The following is a 12,691-nucleotide window of genomic DNA, read 5'->3' as shown; positions in this document are numbered from 1 at the left end:
AATGTGGAAAGATTATATTGTAACCATTTTTATTTTTTAAATACATTTTAGAAAAGTGTATTCTATACTAAAAAGCTGTACACCACCTCCTATAAAGATACATATTGTAATACTTTCGGGTTCGGATAGGACAGACACAAGAACTCAGACTTGCGGAGTCAAAGCAAGTTAAAGCCTTGATTTTATATATCACCTTTAAAAGTGGCATCTCAAAGCAAAGTAAATACCCAACACTGATTGTACCCATCTGTCCCCATTGTACCCAGAGAGCACAGCCAGGACAGACAGACAAATAAGATACACTCCACAGACATTCACAACAGCGAAATATCATAAAACGTTTGCACATGTAGTTTAATTATCTGTTTTTCAGGAAGTTAAAAAAACACTTGAATTACTTATCCAGTCTCTCGAAATAAAATTATTTTTCAAGCAATGCAACTAACGTCAGGCAACGTGTTTTTTTTAATCCAACATTGACAGCCACATCTTAAATCTTGTCATTCAGTTCTTTTTTCTCTATTTGAATTGTGGCGATTCAAACAACCTGGGATAACAAGTGGTCTCAAAGTCACCTAGCTCACAGAGCTTCAACAACAGATGACAATTCCCTTAGTCCTACCTTAGTCTTCCTGAAATTGTCAGATTATGAGTGAATAAAAGCATTTTATTAAAAACGTTTTAATCGCGTATCTAAGGAACTAGCAGTATAACCTTGTTCATGCACAAACAGTGGCATGTGACATTATTAATTTGGGTGTCTCCTCTTGCCAGAAAGCTCTAAATTGCATTTTGAGTGCGGTTTTTGACTTTTTTTAAATTGCAACCCATAAATAAAGCTGATACTGTTTAGACTTTTAATTATTTTAAACTGTATTACAGCAGCACAATGCACAATGCAACGTAAATCGCTATCTTTGTCTTCTGCGTAATAATGTTCACCTCTCTGTCCAGCAAATTAACAATAGTAATAATAATGAACTTTATTGTATATGGCGCCTTTAATGGTGGCTCCTCAAAGCGCTTTACAGGATAAAAACAATAACAACAATAGTGTCAGGCTGGGCAAACGATTTTTTTATAGAAATACAAAATGAGATATAATGATGTGTTCCGGTTTAGACATTAACGAGTACAACCCCCCTCTCTGCGGGAGTGCTGGCTGTGACGAATTAAACCGGTTTCACAGGTATTTTCAAAGTAGAAGGGGGCAAGATTTCCAGCGAAAGACACCTCCCCCCCTCCAAAAGTACAGTTGTTACTAGTTAAGAAAGCTAGGCTCCTCAATGAAATCGCTTTAACATGCTAATACGTTGGTGTAACAGTCCGGGCGTGGCAAGCTTGTAATGTCAACCCGACATTTACGGCGAAAGGAACTTCTTTCACTGGAAGACAATGAACATATTCTGGCCCTAAATGAATTAATAGCAAATATGGTTTACATAAAAGACATTTTTCCAAGAAAGTTTAGCCTTTGTCACTAATGAAACCACTAAATAAAGACATAAATATAGAAATCTTAAGATTTTTAAAATACATGACTTTGCTAAACTTATTTAAAAATAAAAACGATTACAAAGGCCAGCGGAGAGAGACAACAGGGGAGGGATGTTGGTTTTACATAAGGGGCGGGGCTATGGAAATTAGGTCTATTTGGGAATGTGGAGTTACATGTTCTGGCTGTTTGTGAATTATCGTTATTGAGTATAGAGTGTTGATGTATTGATTTTGTGTAATGCTGTATGTTGAAAATTGGATTTTGAGGAGGGTTTAGTTTTGCATAAGGGGCAGGCTATGCTAATTGTAGGAATTTGAGAGAGTTTTTGGTTTGTATTACAAATAATTCGTACTAGATATTGAGATTTGTTGTTGTTTTGTTGAGATTTAACTCCGCAAATCTGAGTTCGTGTCCGTCCTATCTGAGCCCGAAAGTATTACAATATGTATCTTTATAGCAGGTGGTGTACAGCTTTTTAGTATAGATTACACTTTTCTAAAATGTATTTAAAAAATAAAATGATTAAAATCTAATCTTTCCACGTTTGATCCCAAGAAAAATAAATCTAAACAGAGAGAAAGCTATGCTGAAAGTTTATTAAGATACTTAGAAGACAAAGATATCAATTTATGTTGCACTTGTCTGATTGTGAATAAAAAAACACATAAATTTAAACCCTCGTTTGCGATTTAAATCAGTATAAATGTTTATATTGTAACGCATAGGTGACTATTCATTGTTTATTAAAATGACTTAAATTCGATCATGTTGTGATATTTAGAAATATAAAAGTCAATTAATTGTCCATAATATTGCTATTCTATTTTTTCAAAGAAATGTCGCAATACACGAATATAATCATATCGTTACATCAGAAATTGAGAACAGTTCTTCTGAGGAACTGAAAAGAGACTCCCATCTTGAAAACAGTTCTGAAATCAAACCACTCAGTGTCCCTGTAGAACCGTTGAATATTGAACCGGTTTCCTTAGTTGGGCTCCAGGAAATGTCTATGGCTAAATCAACAGAATCACTTAATATGACTTTAGTGTGTACTGAGACTGTGGAAAACATCATAACACAGCTGCTATTGCAGATATACCCTACTTTGATAAAAGAGGAAACTTCTACAGAAATCCCAGGGAAGATGTCTGTGTCTTTGCTGAGTCAGATAGCTGTGGACCTCTTTGACAGTGTGTTGCAGGACTTGTCCGAAAACCAGGAGATAACAGTTGTGAAACAGGATAATGATGTGTTTCATGAACCACACAAGATTCAGCAGGTTGCTAGCTCTGTTCACAATGAATTGCTGTGCCAAACTGGATCCCAACAGGTTCTACAGAAAGCTGTAGCCACCAGAAATGAGACAGTGGTCAAAACCATAATCAGTTCTATGGTGACCAACATTTCCAAGCTGACACATTCAGCTTCCCGATGTTCATCCCTTTCACCAGAGACCAGTATTAGCAGAGAAGCAAGTGAGATCGTTGATGAGGTGAGGGGTGATACTAACATAACTAGTGAGCACAACAAAGAGGCAATACCCAGTCCTCAGTTTTCTGAAGTTTCTCTTGTTTCTTCTGAAATAGTACATGGAATCACACATAATCTGCTAAAGGAAATTCAGCTAAACTGTTCCAGCCCTGAGTCCAGTACTCCTCAAGCTGCCATTGATATGGAAACCCGGAGCACTGAGCAGCTCATGTGCACCAAAATGGACCAGTTAGAACCTTCACCTGTTATTTGTCGAACAGTCAGAAGTAAAAAACGACAGTCTTCTATGACAAAGTTTCCAAAAGGCTTTTCTCCAACAGTCCCAAGTGGTTTTGAAAACAGTTTCCAGCCAGAAGACACTATGGATAAGCCCTGCTCATCACGTTCCCTAGGAGAAGCTGTTGGTGTGACACCTTGTTAGCTTCTGAGACACGAGAGAAGCCTGGAGATTATCTGGTTCAAAGAGTCCAGGATCTAGAAGGAGTACAGCAGTGTAAGGCTTTAGGGAAGAAAAGCTCCTCGAGGCCAGACTGTATTAAAACACGACTTCTGGAGTCCTCTTAGCATGATGTGGTTGATGAGGTATGACCAACAGTTCCAAACCTGTAAAAATTTCTCTTATGAAAGTAGGATGGACCTGTTCTGTACCTAATTAACAGACATTTGTGTAGAAAGTACTGGAAAATGGAACTTTTATTTTGTAAATATGATGATAGTTATGTTGTGCATTTTCCTTTACAATAAAACTACAAATCCAGATTTGTTTTCCCTAATACTGTGTAACATCTCAGAAATATCCCTACTGTCAGTTCATAGCATACGTTCTAAACTCACGTGTCTGTGGATGTCAGCTTTATCACTTTCTTATTCAATTAGTACAAGAGCAATCAGGTGAGTTAATGCTACTATAGAGAGACTTGCTCAAAGTATTGTCTACATTTCCAAACTGATGTCTGCATCATAAAAAAAACTGAGATGCATTATTTTCTATACATGCAATTGTAAACATTCACATTGGTTTATTATTTTATATTTCATTGTCTGCCTTTATTCCAGTGTTAACGTCAGTGCTAAAAACATATACACACCCCATAATCCTTATCTTCTTTTCAGTAAGAGAAGTGTTACTTGTTTTGATTTACACTGAACAATCACTGAACTGTAACTTTTTGTTTTTTTGTGACAGGAGTTGCCCGGACACTCATCTTGGTATGTGTACAATCCCAGCCTTAATAAGGACAAAAATCTCAGTCCAGCCCAAAGCAAGAGTGGTCTGCGCATTGACATAGCAAAACATTACAGGACCCCAATGCAACTGACCAAAACTCTAAGAGCGAAGGGCTTCTCTCGCACAGCAACATCCCCTTTGCAGTTAATATGCCGGATGAAGATGTGAATGTGAGCCATGTAGAGAAAAGTGGTTCAGGGACGCCAAATAACGTAGATTATAGTGGCTCTCTGAAGGCACCAGTTCTGTAGGGTTTGGGCATGTACTGAGACAATTATTAATTGTAGCAGTAAATCACAAAGTTGATTCTTTTGGTGGCTTTAGAATCCAACCATGCGACATAACTCAAACAACGCGCACACACAGGTACTAATACACGAGGATACATTTATTAATACATAGAATATGCATATAAACCTAACAGATCTTATCGAGAGGGTTATCAGAATACAAAAGATATATATTCAATCAGTTACAAAGAGTTACACATCAAGAGGAAATACGTTCAGTATATCATTCATTAAGACCGTTTCGTAAAGTGAACTTGGTTACAACTTCTACATTAGATACTCAAACAAGTACATAACTCTTAGGAATTAAATTGATATCAACTGGTTTGGATAACAATTGAATTCTCGAGCTGTAATGCATTGAAGTTGAATACTCATCCAATCTCTGGGGATTCAGATCTCCTGCGGGCACAAAGAAACAGTTGCAGGCTGTTGCTGTCCAATCCGCGCTCTCTGGCTCGGTGCCAGGCTGTGCTGTGCGGCTTGCGACGGTGCGCTGCTGGTGCTCATTGTTGGCTTTAACTAGCAAAGTTTGTGCACAGGAGAAAAGATGACTGTGGGTCCCAGCAAGTCAGGAAGAGGACCGGTTCGTTCCTGATGAAGAGCTAGTTCTGAATAGCAATTCAGCTGTCCACAGTTCCGACCTGTTCACGAGGCCTGCTGCTGGTTACTCTCTGGCAACCTCCACTCTAGACTCTTAGAACAAAGGAAAGTTCTGGCACTCGGACACACTGGCCGTTCCGTGGTTGTCCGGGCTGAGTCTCAGGATGGTCAGGAGGCGCGCTGCGAGAATGTCCTGCCCTTGGGATTCTCCTTTGAATTCCCTTTAGAATTGTTGAATCTGAATCTGAATCTTGTTGAATCACTCAGGCTCTCTGTGTTGCCTGTTTTTACCTGGAGGAACTTCAGCTCATTGATTGGCTGAAAGTTCCATGGGCATCAGAGTCCCACGTGGGTTACTCGGCCCTACCAGTCCCTGATTGGTTGATCAAGGTGAGATATGAGTCACTTAGTCCTGACACTTAGGAATGCAATCCAGATGTCCAACTCGCACTCCCTAGACAGATAGGCACCAATGGATGACCATTGATCATGATAGCCAGGCTTAGCTAAGTGCATCCCCCTTTGGGAGCTGTCCTTGGACCTTAAATCACCTTGCATGAATGGTTTCTCTGTGGCTGCACCACAGAGATGAACAGAGAAATGAGGCCTAATTTGGGAAAGCTCAGAAACACTTAATTCTGCCTTATTATTAAGCCTCGCCGCTACATATCCCCCCTTTTTGAAGGTCACGAGGTCCTGAGGCGTTGTTGCCTTCAAAACAAAACAGAGTTAAGTGATGTCCCTTGCCATTAGAACATTAATCTTAAATGTCTACATTACTCCTCGAGAATTCATACCGGAACCAGCATTGGATACAAACAGGATGAATAACATCTGGAGTATGTATAAACACGGTAGGAGACATTATCTCAGTCTAGGAATTACACATCAGGAAGTTCACTGTCAATATCTGATACCTCTGTGGTAGATATTTGGGGAGAAGTCACTTCCTTTCTTTTGACATGCTACCTTTGACTCATTCATGCTACCCAGAGTACATCTTGATGTGAGAGTACATCATTCAGAGTACACTGTCAGTCATGATCCAGCTACCTGGCAGTAGTGTTACAATAACAACAGTTCCTGTTCCCAGCCCCCGATAAACCACAACACCTGTGTTGGGTATCTCCTAGGGTGGTTTGGAGGTTTGTTCCATTAAAGCAAACTAACTACCTGTCCCTCTTCAGGGCTTACTGTTTCTTGGATTTCTATCCAATTGAATAGTGTGGCACCTGAAGGCATCTTAGACCTCAAGTTTGGTCTTATATTGTCTGGTTCCAGACCGTACAGTGTTAAGTTACCATGCTGTACTATGGCCTCCTCGGGAACTTACAGGAAAACTATTGGTTAGATAGCTGCATTGTGGTAGCTGTATCATGCCCGTCACAAGTCATAGTGTCAGTTAAATGTGGTGTGCTGACCAGCCATTTACTTCCCACCTGCTCTTCATGGGGTTCATTAACCTCCCTCTGCTCATTAGTAGCTTTACACCCTTCATTGGTGAATCGTTTAGACACAGCCAATGGATAGCTTTGGTAGCCATACCCATCTCAAGATTTGGAACCGAATTCAATCTTGGATTGCCTTCTGGGTGAGCTATGAGCGATGGGGTTAATGTCACACACTCCTCTACTGAGAAGAGTGGAATCAAGTGGGTTGGGATTTGTGCCGTGGTTAGACTGGCTACAGTGGCACTAAACTCCCTTAACAGGTCTTGTGTCAACATTCTGGCCTGTTGCACACAAGCATATACCCACTGTATAACACCAACAATCATGTCCACTGTTTGGGGAATAAGGTTTAACCCTGTTGCATAGGAAGTTGCCTGTAGGGTTTTCCCTAAGCTTTCCAACTTTTGCTGCTGTCGATACAGTCTGTCACTACCCTCTGGCATCTCTGACACCTGCCTTCTTGGGGCAGTCAGGGTGAGAGTGCCAGTAGCACACAAACCTACCAGAAATAGCAAATGCACAACAGTGGTGGCAGCAATCAGTCCTCCCAAAAGTCTTTTCGGGTGGCTGATCCCAGTCATCTCCTTCTGAGTGACTGTTGCCTTTCTAAGCTGGCGCAGCATGTACATGGTGTCTTTCTCAGTATGCCCTGTGGCATCTTGGGCACCAACATCCTGGAAATCTGGGGAGATCTGACGCAGCGGCTGATGCTGCTCCTCCGTTTCCAGGGCATCTGCTTTTTCGATTTGTTCATGCCTGTGCTCTAGGAACCCTGCAGGGGGCGGTGCAGCGGTGGAGCATGCCTGACCCTCGGCTGAGTGGTCATCTGGAGCACCTGAGTGATCTGGGATTGTTATCCCATTCTCACTGTTCAGGTCCACCCTGCACACTTCCTGATTGAGGAATCCCTCTATCGGCATGTTTACAATCGTTCGCTGGGGGTAGGTGTAGGACACCTGCTCGCTCCCCCCTTCCCTCGCTAGGGGTTCAGGGAGCTGCCTCAGCACTGGGATAGCTAGTTCACTGTCTTTGAACTCACTATCACTCACCAGGCCCATGTCAGTGCATACGGGGATTCTGACACCTCTCTTTGCGATGTCCTGCACTGGCAGGCGGGTGACTTTACCATCCAGCTCCAGTCTGGCTGAACCACTGTTGGTCAGACTCAGACTGACAGACTGAGCTGGTGGCTGTAAGAAAACCGGCTCGGCTTTCATTCCCTGTCCCTTCTGGGGGACTGGGTGTGTTGGCAACCCTGCCGTTGAGGAAGGAGCAATCAGGTCAGTCTTACTCACTACCTGGTAGTTGTGAGAAATAATGTTACCTGACTGCAGGTTCCCTGGGTCACAGCAGAGGGAATCGGCATCTGGGATCAGGTGTGTCCACAGCGCAGTAGTCTCAGCGTCCAGCTGGACCTCCTGTCTAACCTGTGAATGTTGCACCAGGGGCACCTGGCGGTGGCCCTGTGACAGCTGCTCAAGCAGATCCTCACTAATAGAGGACCTCTCAGCGCTAAGGGTGAGGGCTACATCACCAACCTGCTCTCCTGCCATCTGGATCCCTTCCACCACTGCGGGGTGGTGTTCCTGAACCCTCTTGGGTGCCAGGGTGCACAGGGAAAGCTCCTTCTCATCGCCAGGTGGGGAGATCTGCTCCTCTTTAGGGATGTAAAAGGGGTGTGCTTTACCTGGTGGATCAGGCGGCTGCTCGGAGCAGCGCTCCTGTGGCATGGAGGCTGTTGGGACCTCAGCCGGAACACGACTTCCCTGTATATCTGGGGAACAAGGAAATATTTTTATTTCTTGTCCAGAGGGAACAGAAGGAATCTCCGCATGGGCTTCTGTGTTCGGTGGGCACTGTGTGAGCACAGTCTGCCTCTTGGCCCCCCTTTCCTTCTGTACAGAAGACTTAGGAGCCTTGACCTGTTTCCACACTTTGCCTTTCTGGTGATCCACCAAAGGTTCCTCTCTGAGTCGCATGCCCTTTTCTTTTTCTACCCGTTTGAGCTTGCCGTGTGACATCAAACACCTTTCAACCTCAGTGTCAATCAGTGTCTCACTGGGTAAGACATCTCCCATGGCAGCCTTGAGGTAAAAGCTTCTTGCTTTTCCTCTGCGTTTTACTGCCTGCTCTGTGACTTCAGGGGTGGAGTCAGCACTCACTTGGGAGTGGCTGACCTCATCCAGGCAGGAACTATTCCGCTCAATCAGATAGACTGAGGGAGGGAGAGGGGGCGGGTCTCCGCCTCCTCCATTGGAGAGTATCAGCTCATTCACGCTTCCGGCAGCCTTGGGGAGCGGTTGTCCCTGTCCTAATAAAGGTTGTTCAAGCCTGGCCAGGCGGGCGGCTACTGAATCCTTTTGTTCAGCTTTTTCTAGCCCTTTCCCTCCCCCGGTGTTCTCATGGCACTTAGGACGCTGGGTGCGGTCCTGTGTGAGTGCTTTGGAACGGGGCTTAGCCAGCTCAGGAGCCTGTGCTCCTTCGAGCAGGGGGGAATTAACCCTGCTGGCTCTGACGGTGAACGCAGTCGCTTTAGCAACTCTTTGCTCAGAGCGACTTTGGACATCATACTCCCAGGCTTTCTGCACGAATCTCTTGATATCAGTCATTTTCATGGTCTGTGCATCTGTATGCATTAAGATCATCTTTCTGACTGACGGGTGGAGATTCGCAATGAATAAACCCTTGAAATGTGTGTTCTCTTCGCAACCCTCATCATTTCGCCCTGCAAAATAAGTTCGTCTAAGTCTCTCGTAATATTCGCGAGGGGACTCTGCTCTCTCGTGCTTAATGTTAAGAGCGGCGGCTATCGCAGCAGTCGGGTCAATAAACGCACTGTATTCTTCGATAAGTGCTTGACAAAGCTGCTCAAAATCATTACAGACTTCTTTCATCTGCCTAGCCATCCACTCATGTACAGCTCTGCTGGTAGTTTTTCTAACCAGAAACACTTTCTCCTGTTCTGTGGCGTTTGGCAGGTACTGCAGGTAATACCTGAGGTCTTGAATATAACTCTCGATATTATTCTCTGACACTGCGGGGTCAAATCTCTCTATGTCCTTCGCTAGCTCTCTCAGAGAATGGAGATTTATTCTCCTAGCTTCTCCGCTGACGGAGATATGGAAGAGATCGTGGTCAGACCTGTCGCTGCTAGAGAGAGTGCTTAATAGCGACTCGAATTCAGACCTTTTAGCAACCATCGTTAAACTTAAAGAGTATTACTTTTAAGTACGAAATCACAGTTTTACCACAGAAAACCACAAGATCATGTATGCAATCAACCCGGTAGATCGCAAAAGATCACAAAACAATCAAGCACTGCTTAAAGAGCAAGGGGAACTTTTTCTTTCGGCTTTCAGCACACTGTATTGTCGTGTATGAAACCCGCGGCGTTTTATATTGAATTATTCCGCTTGGTTGACTCATTTCAGTCTTGCCACGCCCACCCAGGGACGCCAAATAAATGTAGAGAAAAGTGGTTCAGGGACGCCAAATAACGTAGATTATAGTGGCTCTCTGAAGGCACCAGTTCTGTAGGGTTTGGGCATGTACTGAGACAATTATTAATTGTAGCAGTAAATCACAAAGTTGATTCTTTTGGTGGCTTTAGAATCCAACCATGCGACATAACTCAAACAACGCGCACACACAGGTACTAATACACGAGGATACATTTATTAATACATAGAATATGCATATAAACCTAACAGATCTTATCGAGAGGGTTATCAGAATACAAAAGATATATATTCAATCAGTTACAAAGAGTTACACATCAAGAGGAAATACGTTCAGTATATCATTCATTAAGACCGTTTCGTAAAGTGAACTTGGTTACAACTTCTACATTAGATACTCAAACAAGTACATAACTCTTAGGAATTAAATTGATATCAACTGGTTTGGATAACAATTGAATTCTCGAGCTGTAATGCATTGAAGTTGAATACTCATCCAATCTCTGGGGATTCAGATCTCCTGCGGGCACAAAGAAACAGTTGCAGGCTGTTGCTGTCCAATCCGCGCTCTCTGGCTCGGTGCCAGGCTGTGCTGTGCGGCTTGCGACGGTGCGCTGCTGGTGCTCATTGTTGGCTTTAACTAGCAAAGTTTGTGCACAGGAGAAAAGATGACTGTGGGTCCCAGCAAGTCAGGAAGAGGACCGGTTCGTTCCTGATGAAGAGCTAGTTCTGAATAGCAATTCAGCTGTCCACAGTTCCGACCTGTTCACGAGGCCTGCTGCTGGTTACTCTCTGGCAACCTCCACTCTAGACTCTTAGAACAAAGGAAAGTTCTGGCACTCGGACACACTGGCCGTTCCGTGGTTGTCCGGGCTGAGTCTCAGGATGGTCAGGAGGCGCGCTGCGAGAATGTCCTGCCCTTGGGATTCTCCTTTGAATTCCCTTTAGAATTGTTGAATCTGAATCTGAATCTTGTTGAATCACTCAGGCTCTCTGTGTTGCCTGTTTTTACCTGGAGGAACTTCAGCTCATTGATTGGCTGAAAGTTCCATGGGCATCAGAGTCCCACGTGGGTTACTCGGCCCTACCAGTCCCTGATTGGTTGATCAAGGTGAGATATGAGTCACTTAGTCCTGACACTTAGGAATGCAATCCAGATGTCCAACTCGCACTCCCTAGACAGATAGGCACCAATGGATGACCATTGATCATGATAGCCAGGCTTAGCTAAGTGCATCCCCCTTTGGGAGCTGTCCTTGGACCTTAAATCACCTTGCATGAATGGTTTCTCTGTGGCTGCACCACAGAGATGAACAGAGAAATGAGGCCTAATTTGGGAAAGCTCAGAAACACTTAATTCTGCCTTATTATTAAGCCTCGCCGCTACAGCCAGAAAGTCAAGAAACATCCTTTGAAAAAGTTTGGCTCCATGATAAAGCATAAGATCATGGGTAATAGGTCAAAAGACGTCAGAATTCAGAATGAAACAAATCCATCTTTGGAAACGTTAAGAGCCCAGGGAACATCCAGTGGACGTGGGAGCTGTGAAAGCTTTGGACCATTTAAAGTGCCTGATGAGTACAACAAGCCTCAAAAACACAAGGTATGGATTAGTTACCCAAACTTTAATTATTAATTTGGACATTGTATTTTTAATATTAGCACTACAGAAATTATTTGAATAGAATGCTCATTTGTACATCAAATAACATTCTAGAAGACATTCCTATTAATTGCAATCAACAAGAATAGCAACTGCTACTGTATGGTGGCCAATGCTGAATGTTCTGTATGAATAATACAAATTTATCAAGATCAATACAGTACGTAACAGTTCAAGTATAATAGCTGTGGAAGAAATATTCCTAAATTGTTTTCTTTGTGTGCTCATAGTTCTTCAAAAAAAGTTTTTAGTTTGGACAGATTCAGTAGGAATAAGCCTCAGAACACTCCATATGGTGAGTATTTAGTTTGTGACTTGGATTTTATTTTGTGTAGCACATTAGTGACAAGTGTGGTTCAGAATTAGACATTGGATGGAATTTATGTAGAATGGGGGAATTCATCCTAAATTTAGAATCCTTTAAAAAACAAACTGATTTGTATACAAATTGGCCTTGGTGTTCTGCAAACGTCAAGTTTTATTGACTCTGCTACCTCCATAGGAATGGTGAGGCAGAACTCTAAACTCCACTCTGATCAAGTGGTTACCTGTGCACCTCTACTCTTACCTGATCTCTCTTCTTCTAAATAGTCCATTGTCCAGTGCATCAATCTTTGGCAGTCCTCTTCAACAGTACTCTATTTTCTCCATTTTCAGTGCCCTCCCTCATTCCCTTCTACAGTATCTCTCGGTATAGTAAATATGACTAAATGTGACTTATATGATAGATATAAGATTTAAGCTAATACGTCTTCCTTCTTTTACAAGTAAAGTTATGAAAACCACTTTAGAACTAAACAACAGGATCGCTCATATGAAAATAAGACCCTAGCAGTAGTCAATATGGTTTTAGAAAAGGTCATTCTTCCTTTACCATCTTGTTAAAATTCTTCAAACAAGTCACAGCAGTAAACACACACAGAACGTACAAAATGATATGATTAGATTTTAAAGATGCTTTTGATAATGTTCTTCTTAAATTAAAGGCAATAGGCATTTAGGGAAA

The 12,691-nt window shown here is 42.7% G+C and overlaps 1 protein-coding gene across 1 annotated transcript in view; it reads right to left on the bottom strand.

Moving 5' to 3' along the window:
- Positions 1 to 12,691, bottom strand: part of LOC138241222 (acyl-CoA-binding domain-containing protein 6-like) — a 496,682-nt gene that overhangs the window by 386,444 nt on the left and 97,547 nt on the right. The gene's annotated exons all lie outside the window — the stretch shown is intronic.

This window comes from Lepisosteus oculatus, chromosome 9 (assembly GCF_040954835.1).
Source record: "Lepisosteus oculatus isolate fLepOcu1 chromosome 9, fLepOcu1.hap2, whole genome shotgun sequence".
Taxonomy (NCBI): Eukaryota; Metazoa; Chordata; class Actinopteri; order Semionotiformes; family Lepisosteidae; genus Lepisosteus; species Lepisosteus oculatus.
This window is presented reverse-complemented; position numbering and strand designations above follow the sequence as displayed.